The 12,982-nt window shown below is 39.0% G+C and overlaps 1 protein-coding gene across 1 annotated transcript in view; it reads left to right on the plus strand.

Annotated features, from left to right (window-relative positions):
• LOC134664557 (ubiquinol-cytochrome-c reductase complex assembly factor 1) overlaps nucleotides 1–12,982 on the plus strand; it is a 460,862-nt gene that overhangs the window by 356,959 nt on the left and 90,921 nt on the right. The gene's annotated exons all lie outside the window — the stretch shown is intronic.

Consider the following 12,982-nt stretch of genomic DNA (forward strand, 5'->3'; position numbering starts at 1 on the left):
GAAGCGATAGCGATTGTAACCATGGCTAGGCTGGCAGTTCCTAACGGATTGCTTATGTAATACCCCTGGCGGCGTAGCACGGTCGCGTTTTTAGCCCTTGTCACCATGCCTGTCACTTTCTAACAAGTATGTTAGTGCGAAAGGGACGCGCATAGTGATAGTCGATAAAAATGGAACCGTGCTGCGCCCGCTGGAATTGCAAGTGTCTGTGGTGCGCTACCTCGTCTGTGTGTTTGGCACTACAAGGGAATGGAAAAATGGCAAACAAATGATGCCCATATGTATTAGGAATAGTAGTAGTAGTAGTAGTAGTAGTAGTAATCACTTTATTGTACACAACACAGGTTTACAAAAATAAATTACAGTAATGGAAGTACAAAGGCGAACTTATCCCTATAAGGGATCTCTTCCAGCTAACCTTCGATTAGATGAGAGGAAAACTCCAGTCAGGTCAGATAGACAAACTTACGGGATGTACAGTAATATTTAGAAAAAGTAAAGTAACGTATTGTCAACTCATAAAATACATAAATAATATTATCGAATAAAATACATAAAATACATACTAGCATACATACAATACAATACAATATATATATATAGTTTATAGTTATTTCAACTAAAAATTCATGTAGATACTAAAGTTAAAGTTAAAGTCACTTTTTAAATTTAATTTTAATTTTGATTCAGCGAGGTAATGCTGCCAGCGTCTACGGCACCTTGCCGAGGGGCGTTTTTTTATTGTAGTTTAGGTTTTATTTTTATTAATTTAGTATAATTTTAATTTATAAGTTTTTATACAACTTTTTAAATTGATGCTATCGACCGTATTCGATTCTTAGAAGTGCACGATTCAAATAACCTATAATAGACGTTAATTGATTTCTGTATGTTGTAGTTATACTGAGAAACTTATAAAAAACCACAAGATATCCAATCCGTATTAGTAACTTTTCTCTGATACAGGGGACGGGAAGAATGATCACACGCGTTTTAACGTTTGATGAATATACTCGATATTTCTTTGTCTAGTCATTGCTTTAAGTCATTTTGGGGAAGAATGATACATTGAAATTTGTAAACCGACAGTCAATTTTTTTAGTAAATCGAAATGTTTAGGTATTCGGATATATTGTAAGTAATGTATCCGATTTCATTTGTAATCCGTTTTCTCTTTGAGTTTTATTTTTTTTATCGCACGCGTACGCTTCACCATATTGAAGTATTCAATTCAGGTAAGTAATTCAGAATACTTCATGATTTCACGTTTTCGTAATTACCTGTAAACACCTTAACTAAGTACGGTAAAGAACATAAGTAGCATGCGCAGTTTGTTGATTGATACCCCTACTTAATAAATAAAAAACATGCCTGAAAAAAAAAAGGCCTGACCATCGGCCGAATATCCGGTAAGTATCAGCCGCCGAATATTTGGCCAGCGGAACTATACCTACATTTCGGTTTTTCAGGTGCGCATTCTGCAGGTTTGACCTGCTTCCTAGTGAACTTTCGTGCGGACACATTTCTAGGTTCGAAAAGAGTGCGCGTGCAAGTCAGTGGATTGTTTAAATTATTTTAAAATAATAGACAAATACGATTATGACCGTGATTGTTTCTTATATCTAATTTGTTTACTCCGTAATGAAGCAATGTTACTATCCGGTTTCCGGCCGGATAGAAGGTCAATATCCGGTATCCGGCCGGATATTAAAATAATGGCCGGTTAGGCCGGATACCGGATAGTAACCGAATATACGGTGCATCTCTAGTTTTTTCACAATTCATATGGTCATTATAATATCCATGAGTGATCAATGAAAGTCGCATATTTAACTACAAAACGGGTTTACCGTGATATAATTTCATTGTTTTTACCTTAAATTCCAATTCAATGAAAGTCCTCAGATATTAAAAGCATAAGTTTTTCATTTCCTACCTACTCGCTTTAATGTGAGAATATTATCAGTTAGCTAAGACAAAATAAATTACTATAAGACATAAATAGGAATATAAAACTAAAACTAACTAGGTACAATTAAAATAACTAAAACTAAAAATTAAAAATACCTATCAAAGATAGGTAAGATGTAATAAGCAGTAAAAGGCATATCCATTCATGGTCGTTAAAGTGGTAGAATTCTTTAATGATAGTCGCATTCAGAGAGCGCCAGTGGACCACTTAGCGCGGAATACGTAGCTAACGAGACAAAAGCTCGCTCCACGGTTATCAGGAATGTCTTCCTTGTAGTGATGATCCGGGAATATCCCCGCTTTAGACAGATTTCTGGGAATGTTGTAAGATGTATGGACTCTACTAGGTATTGTACTTATTGTAGGTATGCCATCCGTTAGCTAATCCCACTGTTGTGCGAACTGTAATATTGCCAATGTATTGTTGTGACATCGGATGCACACACGATGTCGAGGACTAATTCGAGGTTTTATATGTTATTTACTTTTTATATATTTTGTCTATGTTTTATGATATTTTGTTTTACTTTTTGTTTTTTACACTAGTTGTCATTAAATGCTGTTTGAAAGCCCAGCTTTTTCGTTTGCTCCCGAATTTTAGCTATCGAAGTGTAAATTGTCCTGGATTCCGGGACACACGATAATAATTGAATCCTAATATTGGGAAAATTTTAGTATACATAAGTTCTTTTAGTGTTTTGTATTAACAACCAAACTAAAACATATGCATCTGTAATAATTTAGACAAGACAAAGAGTGCTAACCTTAAGTAACAATCATAACGCAGCGTAAAAAATAAAATCGATGAAACAAACAGGAAAATATTCAAAACCATAACAGCTAAATTTCCAGGTTTTATTCTACGATGTCATACTTCGAGATTATTTTTTGTTTGAAAAATTGAGGCCATGAATATGCGCTCTTCACATCACTAAACCTAGAGACGAGCAATTAACGGTTAACGCATCTTTCCCCAACACCAAGTGCTTAGCGAATCGAGAACACCTTTTGACAGCTCTGTACACCACGTGATAGACTGCCTGCCACAGACTCCACATCATGAAACTTTACGGAAACTTTTCCTGGACATCGCACATAGGCCCTCTTTTGGTATAATACTACATACCACTAAGTGGTATTCCTGGACATCGCACAAAGGCTCTCTTTTGGTATAATACTACACCAAAACTTGGTAGTATTATAAATATGTAGAAACATATTTATATATATCCTCTACTAGATTTTTGTTGGTAGGTATGTATTTGTAGTTTAAATGTGTCGTTGGACGCAACGAACGGAAGAAGTGAGCGTTTGAACTATGCTACTAAAATATGGAAGCGTCAATCTTCGGAGCGTTTGAACTACTTTGAACTATGCTAATGAAATATGGAATTGTCAATTTTTGGAGCATAGTTATGCTACTGAAATATGGAAGCGTCAATCTTCGAAGCGTTTGAACTACTTTGAACTATGCTACTGAAATATGGAAGCGTCAATTTTTGGAGCATAGTTATGCTACTGAAATATGGAATCGTCAATCTTCGAAGCGTTTGAACTACTTTGAACTATGCTATTGAAATATGGAAGCGTCAATTTTCGGAGCGTTTGGACTATGCTACTGAAATATGGAAGCATCTGATAAGGTCCGTCCAGTATGTGATCAGTACCACGTGCCCACTCGTGGGTGCCCGAGCGCGACGCTAAACGGCCCTCATTTTTCCATAGTTGGGGGAAAATTGCTGTCGTATTTCCGGCTCACATGTCCTCTAAGCCGGAGACAACGAGATTATCCGCGGGGAAATAAAATGGAGACACGAGAATCATCAATCTTGCTCCATACCGCGATATAGATGGAGCTAATAAAATCGGAAATTATCTGAACAAGAAATCTTGTTCTTTCACTGAAGAGCTCTGTCAGTCCGCGAGTGTAAGTATCGAATTTAAAGCTTTTTCTCTGACATCCGTATGGGGTTCTAACAATATATAAAACTCTGATTTTATACCTAGAGGTAAGTCTACTGGCTAGTAAGAACTACGGTATCCTTTATTATTAAAGCAACACATTTATGTAGCAACTTTCTTTAAAGTTTTAATAGTGCTAAGTTTTTTGGGTTTCAAGAACTTTTTATAAGAAATACCTTTTTTGTACCAATTTGGAGTTTTGAACCATATATCTTTCATGCTCCTATTTTTCGTGATCCATCAAATCAAGTTGCAGTAAAATAAACTAATTCCTCCCATATAAAAGCTAGGTAAGAATACGAAAATAAAATAAGGGATAAATAAATGTGACACTAGTAATATGTTCAAGAAGCTTTTTAAATAATAGATACAGACACCACAAAACAGAGTATCATCAAGTTGTCCATTTCCAACCATTTCACAGATGCAGAATAGCTACGGTAATAATAGAGCGGAGAAAAGGTAAAAAACTGCAACAAAGCTTTCACAATTTAGCCAGGTTTTAATGAACGCAAGGCGATATTTCTCACAGCTCGGAAGTGCACGTGCATTTTAAGTTCTTAATCTTACCATCATAACGTGACATAGGGACCCGTAACAACTATGTGTCAGCGGATAGCGCTCTTATGCTGGTTAGATCGAGTTATCAATTCACCCGCGCTCGGCAAGCGTTTTAAATGACACTAATGGTGGCAGTTAGTGCGAGGGAGGCACCCTTCAGTGTCTATCGTTTAACATTTGATTCGCCAACGACTTTTAATGAGCAGGTACTTGTTGAACAGGTGGCATAAAGTCTAGGTGCTCTTAACTGTCTGAGGGGCCGAATAAGGGGAATGCAAACACTGAAGGCCCGTTGCCAAAAATGCGGCACTTAGAGCTAAATTTCTTGTAACTCTTGTAAGTATAAGGAGAAAGGGAAAGTATAGATGAATTAATTAAGAAGAAACGCAACTTTCACATTACCCACACTATATTTTGATAAATTAAATTAAATAATCATTTATTTTTAAATAATAATAATAACATGGTTAATAAACCATTCGAACCCAAAGATAACAGAGGCATACCTAGGTAAATATACTCCATTGGTAGATTGATAAGACATACCTTAGCTTACCTTATATGTAGATCAATAAGAAATACTTAATATGTGTCTTATTAACTAATCTATAAATGGCGTATATTTACCTATGCCTAAAATCGCCCACTGCTGAGCCTAGGCCTCTCTTCTAGTACCTACGCCACTTGTCTCGGTCCTGATCTAATCTCATCCAGAAGTGACCCGCAATTTTCTGGATGTCGTCCACCCAACGAGCCAACGGACGCCAGGCGTTTTTTTCATTTGAAAGGGGCCACCATTCTGTCATTTTTGTCCACCTGCCATCACTCTGCCTAGCAGCATGTCTCGCCCAATTCAATTTTAAGATAAAGATAAGATAAAATTTATTTCATTGAAAAATATCCAAAAATTAAAACAATCATAATACGCTTAAATTTTAGTTTGGTAATGACGAAACCCACGTCATGCATCTTGGTGCGACGATGGATCTCGACATTCCTTACTCGATCTTGAAGCTTGATACCGAGCATGGCACGCTCCATGGCTCTCTGTGCTACGCGGATTTTATGCACAGCCCCCTTAGTGATGAATATCTCGTAGTGATGTCCAAGCAAATGGTCAAACTTGAAGAGGACTGCCTATGTACTCGTATGTGAGACGTATCACATTGCCCTTATCGAATAGGGTTATTCCACTTGAGCGGCTGGAATCCGCCCAGGCGTGGTCGGCAAGCAATACCCAACTACTAACATATTATAATAGACGTCGCATGTACTCAAATTTGTATGAAACGGAGCGAGGTAATTTCTGAGTGGCGTGTCGTGACTTCAACTACTAGGTCATGTTGGCTGTGGAATAAAAACGACATACTCGTAAGTGAGCTACACTCATCTTCAAACGTTTATATTAGTCTAGTGAAGACTGTGCCTGTGATGTACTTAGGTATATAGGTACTCGTATAGGTGATCCACAAACCGCATTGACCTCAGGTTGACAGCGAACTGCCAATTCCCTCTTGTACAGTCGCCATCAGATATATCGGAGCGGCCAAGGTGTTCACAAATATCTGAACACGCCTCTATTGTGAGGGCGTTAGAGTGCGTGTTCAGATATTGTGAACACCTTGGCCGCTCCGATATATCTGATGGCGACTGTACAAACAATGAGAGGAAACCTGTGCCCACATCGGTAGGAGGACTGGGTGGTGTACCTAATATATATTTATGTCTAACAGGCCAATTCAAAGTTTAGTTATTCGACCTGTTTCCCATATGATACTTATCTGTCAGTGTCAAAAGTGACTTTTGCGGTTGAAGAAATGTCGATATGACAAATCAGTATCATATCGCAAACAGATCGAATAACTAACGCTCGAATTGAGGCCTGTAAGACTAATGTATGTTAAATAATGGCGTGTCGTAATGTGAAACGATTCCGGCATTTTTAGTAGGTACCTCATCATATTGATTTAGTATAAAGGTATATATATCTGCGCCCAAAACTATTTATATGACAATCGCCACGGGGATAAGTTTCATTATGCCCCCTTCATTGTGTTCGCTCCCCAAAGAGCACGGGAACCGTAGTCTAAAACCTATTCTCTTTGGTTTCGCGAGTTCAGGACTGCAGGTTGAGTTCTCAGATGATTGTATCTCCAACTCAATCACTGTTCGAGCCGATTTAGTTAGATGTCCTAATTTCGTAAGAGATGGCGCTGTTACAAACGCATACTAGGTAACAGTAGTTCATCATAGAATGTACATATATTATGTCAAATACGTGAATAAACGATTGGTAGGTAATTGGTATCAAAGAGAATATAATCACTACGATTGGTATTGGTAACTTGGCAACTTATTCAAACAATCACATTTGCCTTATTAGATTGACAGAGAATAGATGGAGGAACAATGTCGATATTTTGAGAACGTACTGCGGTAATTTTTTTGGTAAAACACTTTTTTTCTGCAAAAGTCTTGCGAGTGAACAACCGCTAAACGAGTGGAATATCACCCCCTGAACGGTAGTGAAACACTTTTTATTTTAAGGAAAGTTATGTGCCTGCGGCCCTACTACGTAAGTAGTTGGGACATTGGGTACACACAGACAGATGAAACTAAGATTGTCTTTTCTGTAGGTACTTAATCGTTAGGTAAGATTAAGGATACTAGAACCTATTTAAAGTCAAAACCAGTCCTGATGTTGTTTTTGAGTGAATCAACGTTGTTTTTTGCAAAGTTATTCTTAGACGTTTCTGGCTGGTTTTTTTAAAGTAGAAAATTAAAAATCTTTTATTGTTTACAATTCACTCAAGCTAAAGTTATTGGTGTTAATATCTCTGTTAAAAGTGTCGTGTCACGTGACAATTGGGTTATCCAATCAAAATAGTTTACAGATAACGCACAGTTTTACCTGTAGATTCTACGATTAGTGTCAATTTCTTTTTTTAGATTTTTATGACCAAGATGCCAGATCTCATAGAAAAAAATGGAATAGGCTATGCTGGCGCCATCTATAAAAACCTTAGCCAGTTGGGGTTAGCAGCAACTAAAATAAACGCGTAATGGTTCGTCTACCTACATAGATATACATAATTACATACATACATATCTCGCATTTAAAGAACGATTAAGTACTTATAAAAAGTGAGTGCCGGAAACATTGACATAGAAGTCATAGATACCTAGCCATACCGGCAATAACAATGAGGTATGACAGGGGCCAGTACAGCGGTGTGACACCGCTACAACGCGATTGGTTGATGAGTTCGCATCGCGTGCGCTATTGGTCGCACCTAGTTTCGTGAGACTGCATGATTGGCTGGAATTCGTGAGTGACACCGCTGAAGTAGTAGATTGTACTTCTCAAACGGTGACACTTAGATACCAAGTGACATTCTAAAGCTAGATACAAAATATTTCAAAAAAAAGCTGACAGAATTACTAATTCGTAAATGTTATTACTCAATCAATGATTTCCTAAACGACATAGATAACTGATATTGTAAATGGAATTCCTTCCCCATATTAATTATTTCTCACATTTTACTGTAATATCATTTCTTTAATAGTATAAGTACTCGTATTTTCATTTTATATAAATTGTATATGTTAGGACCTCATGACATCACACGATATACGAGTAGATAATTTTTTTTCAATAACTAATATTTTGTATTGTTTGCAAGTTTGATTGTGATATTTGTAAGAATATTATTAATGTCAAAGTATGCACGCAGCATGTTATTATTTAGGTTAGGCATTACATTAAATTTGTACATCCGCATTTGTGGATAAACATAGTGATCGAAATGTATAAAAAGTACCACCTGTATTTATTACCTATGTTATACAAATAAATTTCTGATTCTGATTCTTATGTTCAACAACTTTTAAAAATTATGAAGTATTTAGATTCCCTATTTTTCATACAAAATAAATATTATCTTCAATGGACGTCATAGCCACGCCATTATCATTGTGATTGACGTTGCTTGTCACGCCTTAAACATAACAAAATTCGCAATACATTGCGTCTTAGAATAAAATTTAAAGGTTTAAAAGTCGCTGAACAAATATTGGTCAGTATGAGGAGTACAGCCTACGGTTTAATTTTTTGCTTATATTATAGGCCACACCCGGTATATACGTCAATGGCCGGAAAATTTTTGTCTTGAGCGCACCGTCCGCACCGATCATCCTGTATTACGCTTGCTATTTGTTAACTTGACATGTTCCACGTCGGATTCCATTTAACTGAGTGGACACAAAAACATTGATCAGTTTGCTCAGGCCCGCCGCAAAATCAATATCAATTTAAAGAGATCAAAAGAAGCAAAGGGTCGAGATATTTACAAGGGATCGTATCATTGAAATACTTGCAATTTTAAAATTTCTAACATCAAAGGACGTAAATATTTTTAAGATACTAAACATAAATTGATTACTTACAGTTTTATCTAGGTGATGTACCGTAAAACGGGGTGAGTAGGTTTCGCGGGGAGAGTTGGGTTATGAATGGGGAGAGAAGGTTTGAGAGGGGGGTGAGAAGGGATTTTAAGGCTGCTGCTACAAAAATAATGTATTCCAATTTAAAATGGGGCTATAGTAATACGCATAATAATAAAAAATCGATCCAACAATCTTCCAAAATTATCTTTGTATGAAAAACCCTCTCACTCCAAATACGAGGCACTACGGGGTGAGGTGGGTCTTCCTCTTTATCGTCAAAGTTATGAAATGGAACTACCCAAAATAAAATACAAACGTCCGAACCACTTATTTACATACACCATTCAGTTTTCACATGTAAAAATAAAATTTTATCGAGGTTTGAAAGTCAAATTTCACCCAACTCACCCCATTTTACGGTACCGAATACCGATTAAAAGAAATGATGCTTTTATGTTATATTAACTAACTTAAGAGGGTAAAAAATGTTTTCATATACCTACCTAATGAATTTCGAAATCCCAACAGACTAACTAGCATGATCTTGTGAATTTTTTCGAGCATGATCAATGAGGTTTGAGATAAGTACCTATTCTCTTCTTCTTCCTCGCGTTATCCCGGCATTTTGCCACGGCTAATGGGAGCCTGGGGTCCGCTTGACAACTAAACCCATGATTTGACGTAGACACTAGTTTTTACGAAAGCGACTGCCATCTGACCTTCCAACCCAGAGGGGAAACTAGGCCTTACTGGGATTAAGTCCGGTTTCCTCACGATGTTTTCCTTCACCGAAAAGCGACTGGCAAATATCAAATGATATTTCGTACATAAGTTTCGAAAAACTCATTGGTACGAGCTGGGGTTTGAACCCGCGACCTCCAGATTGCAAGTCACACGCTCTTACCGCTAGGCCACCAGCGCTTCCGAGATAAGTACCTATTACAGTAAATTAAACATAACGTCGGCCTAAGTCGCACACCTCGTAACTCCATTTCAAGGAAATTAGCCTCGTAACTCCCCCGGAGGAGTTACGAGGTTTGCGATTTAGGCCGAGGACAAAATGTTTTTAGGGTTCCGTACCCAAAGGGTAAAACGAGACCCTATTACTAAGACTTCGCTGTCCGTCCGTCCGTCCGTCCGTCTGTCACCAGGCTGTATCTCACGAACCGTGATAGCTAGACAATTGAAATTTTCACAGATGATGTATTTCTGTTGCCGCTATAACAACAAATACTAAAAACAGAATAAAATAAAGATTTAAATGGGGCTCCACTACAACAAACGTGATTTTTGACCAAAGTTAAGCAACGTCGGGAGTGGTCAGTACTTGGATGGGTGACCGTTTTTTTTTTGCTTTTTTTTTGCATTATGGTACGGAACCCTTCGTGCGCGAGTCCGACTCGCACTTGCCCGGTTTTTGTGTTAATATTCTACTAGCACTCATACTCTTTTCTTAGTACAGTACAGCCGGGCTTTCATGTGTACGAAATCCTTACCCTGACTCCACTTATTCTAATATCTGTGCTAAGCTCGCACTTCGAATAATGGTAACATTCCATTTCTAACCGCAGCTGCACTACCGGTACTAAACGCGTCGCTGTCATTGTCAATTTCCATAGTAAAATTGACAGTAATGCAGCTGCGGTTAGAAATGTAATGTTACCCTAAGAGTAGGTACCCATCGATCACACACTGTTAACTTGCAATTCGTAAACTTTACTGCAAAGATATAAGATCCAACAGTAGTGCTGTTAGTACGCGACTATAGAGAGTCAGACCAAAGAAAGCGGCCTGAAAGACTGCAGCGGATTTCATAGCCCACGCAGTACATGTGTTATTTTAAACGTCAAACGTCGTTCTATGAAATTATGACGTATAAATAACACTTGCACAGCGTGGGCTATCAAATCCGCTGCAAACTTTTCTTGGTCCGACTCTACCGTATTGCAGCTATCGGGTTCGGTGAGATAATCCCCTGGTTATTGGTGTCGTGCCAAATGGTGTCCTGCGTGCCGACCACTGGCCGCCGGCCGTGGGACAGGATCCTGATTGGATTTATGTTTAATGCTAGCTTAAACGGGATCACTGAAGTATCGTGATACTAGAACCTTCGATCAGAAGCTTTGTTGACCGTATAAGTATACCTATTATATATCTAGTCAATAAATAATGTATGTACACACTAAAAACTATACACAATCTTGTTTGTACATTTTTTTTATTTACACGGCTTTGCTGTCTTGCTTTCTAAATAGCTAATAGTTAAAACAAATTAGAATTGGTTTCATGATATCTAATGCCCACAATATTCCTTTGTTTTTCCCAGGTACCTAACCTATCTCCTCGATTGCATCCACATGCATCAACCCAGTGCGTATTTATTCTGTTTTTTTGTACCATGGAGGCAATACCGTCTTTACCATAAGGACACCCAGGGCCCCCATCCTCAGGGGCACCGAAGGACAGACTGTAACAGTAAGTTGATTACCCATAATAAATGAAAGTTCATACCTAGTTGAAAAAAATTAGTTGAATTCGTGTTCTTTACTTACCAAAAAGGCCCAAATTTCTTATGTGCCTAAGGGCCCCAGCATATAGAGGGCACTAGCTTGGCCAAAGAGCATTCATTTCTCTAACGCTACGTCTTACGTAGGCGAACAACGCGCGAACGCGGCGCGGCGCGGCGCGGCGAAATCAATCCTTTGATGCCCATAGAAGTGTCCTACGTAAGCGATCTCGTTGCGAACGCGGTGCGGCGCGATTTGCACGCGAATGTCAGGCGGCGCGGCGCGGCGCGGCGCGGCGGCGGCCGCTTTCGCCGCGCCGCGCCGCGCCGCGTTCGCGCGTTGTTCGCCTACGTAAGACGTAGCGTAAGCCAGCGGTCGGCTACCAGCGGCCCGCGGGCGGCATGCGGCCCGCCAACCTCTCGCTTGCGGCCCGCGAGCTTTCCTGGCTATTTTGTATGTAATACTGACGAACGACAATGTCTGTTAAAGTCACAAATATTACCAAAGTGCGGCCCGCGTCATCTTCGTTAACTACTATGTGGCCCTTGGCTCCTAAAAGGTTGCCGACCGCTGCTCTAAGCCATCGGGTCTAACTACGGAATGTACATATGCGTTACAGTATATTTTTACACTACTAGGGATCTCTATCTGATCTTTGCAACTAGTGAAGATAGTTTTTGTCTGGTACCTATTACGCGTCGGTACGACGCGTGTATAGCGAACCACTATATTTACCATTCAATGGAAAGTATGTATTCAGCAGTGATAGGTGATCGATTGAGCTTCAGAGTAGTTTATGTCTGTACCCGTGGCTGCACTCTGTTTGAATTAGAGCGATTGTTTGTGAGATAAATGACGCTTTGAGGCTGAATGGCCAATAGCCATTAGTGGAAAAGGTATCGGCATATTCACTTTTAAACTTCATTTACAATGTACGGACCTGCCTATTTACTTATAGTACCTAAGTACATATTATACCTAATACCCTTCTGCCGGCGTATTACGGATGGCTTTATCCATCTTTATCCACGTGATAAAATAACTGTCACTTTTTAACAGCGTGGGATAGAAAGTGACGGACACCGTTTTATCACGCTGTCACGTAGACAAGAACGACCATCATATCCGTACTGAGATAAGTAGCAAAAGTAACCAAACGAGGGTTTAACAACTATTGCACGTCAAAGTCCTATAATTCATCACTGACACACTGAGTCACGATCATCATAATTCTAAGGTAGTGCGTGTGCGTGACGTGCACGTACGCGTGCGCTAAAATGTTGGAGCCGCACACGCACACGTTACGCAACCGGTGTGCCGTCTCTCATAAGGTTCTGTATACTACAACGCCTCACGCGCACGTGCACGTCACGCACACGCAGCCGGTGTGCACAGGCCTTTACTTCTAGCAGACCCGCAAGCTCCAAATTTAAAACAGTATCAATATTAGATATCTTTATTAGGGTTCCATACCAAAAACGTACAAAAGGAACCCTTATGGTGCGGCTCTCTTTTTAATGGATAATTTAATG

Source organism: Cydia fagiglandana, chromosome 5, assembly GCF_963556715.1.
Source record: "Cydia fagiglandana chromosome 5, ilCydFagi1.1, whole genome shotgun sequence".
In the NCBI taxonomy this organism is placed as follows: Eukaryota; Metazoa; Arthropoda; class Insecta; order Lepidoptera; family Tortricidae; genus Cydia; species Cydia fagiglandana.